Below are 1176 nucleotides of genomic sequence, written 5' to 3'. Positions count from 1 at the left end.
AGCCAGTTTGAGCCAAGGAGAAGTAGGAAAACCAGGGGGTTCTCAGGGTGTGCGCAGGAGAGAACAGTGGCCCCGGAAAACCTGCAGAGTTCTTGCCAGAAGTCACCAGCTGGGCCTTGGGAACTGCTCTGCGCCTGCGTCCTGCATTTGTAATTAACAAGTAACGCCTACCTCCCCCGCCAGTTTTACCACACCCTAGTCTCCTGCCTCAACAGCTTTAGAAAGGTGCACACAGCTCGAGAGCAGCTCTTTGTTGCTGGCTCCAAGACCCTGATGGAGGGGCGGCGCAGGAAGCGTGGACGCAATGCGGAGGAAGATAAATTGTTCAGGGAAACAGCTTTTTTTTTTTCTTCCTGCTGTTGGGGAAGGGCCTCTGTATTGATCCACATCTCAGGAATTTTCTCAAAAAAAAAAAAAAAAAAATCCTGCCTAAAAAAAAAAAAAAAAAAATCCTGCCTCAGCCTCCCAAACGCTGGGATTACAGGTCTGCCACTCCAAGCCCGGCTCAATGTTTTTATTTTGAGCCAGGGTCTCACCAAGTCGCTGAGTTGCCCAGACTGGGCTCGAACTTGCATTCCTCCCGCCTCAGCCTCCCAGGGTGAGATTGCAGGCATTCTGGTTAGAGTTAGGGTTGGGACCCTATCAAGAACCGGTTCCCTAATGACACCAGGGTCTCTAGGCGCTCCTCCTCTCCATGCTCAGTCGGATGCCAGCGGCGTCTCAGGCTGACAGGACGGCGACACCAGCAGGGCCTCCCTCCCACCACGCCTGCTTTCTGCGGGTCTGGCTGCGCCCGCCAGGCTCAGAGGAGCTCGCTCAGCCCCGCCCCCACACCAGCCCCGCCCCTCACGTTGGGCCAGCCCTTCCAGGTCCCGCCCCGGGGCCCCGGCCCCGCCTCCATGCCAACCCCGCCCCGGCATCCCGGCCCCTCCTCCACCCCGGCCCCGCCCCCGGTGGAGAGCGAGCAGGAAGCGCGCAGTGGCTCCCTAGGACGCCGCGTTCCGAAAGGTGTGAGGGGACAGGGAGCGCGGGTCGCGGTCTGGCGCATCTCCGCAGGCCTGGCCGCCCGCGGCCCCAGCCTCGCCCTCTCCCCTGCCCTCGGCCGCTGAGGCCCACTGACGCCCCCGCCCGAGCGGCGGCTCTGGGCTCTGCTGCTCTGGCCTGGAGGCGGAGCCG

General features: G+C 61.6%; 1 protein-coding gene across 2 annotated transcripts in view; it reads left to right on the top strand.

Annotated features, from left to right (window-relative positions):
- Positions 1-929: 929 nt before the first annotated feature.
- Positions 930-1176, top strand: part of Zmiz2 (zinc finger, MIZ-type containing 2) — a gene marked incomplete in the record, with an annotated part of 14036 nt that continues 13789 nt past the window's right edge. The window contains 1 exon segment of one of the 2 annotated variants that reach the window (XM_013520538.1): positions 930-1008. 2 annotated transcript variants of the gene reach the window in all.

The sequence above is a fragment of the Chinchilla lanigera genome, unplaced genomic scaffold (assembly GCF_000276665.1).
Source record: "Chinchilla lanigera isolate Chin_1 unplaced genomic scaffold, ChiLan1.0 scaffold00055, whole genome shotgun sequence".
Classification (NCBI taxonomy): Eukaryota; Metazoa; Chordata; class Mammalia; order Rodentia; family Chinchillidae; genus Chinchilla; species Chinchilla lanigera.
This window is presented reverse-complemented; position numbering and strand designations above follow the sequence as displayed.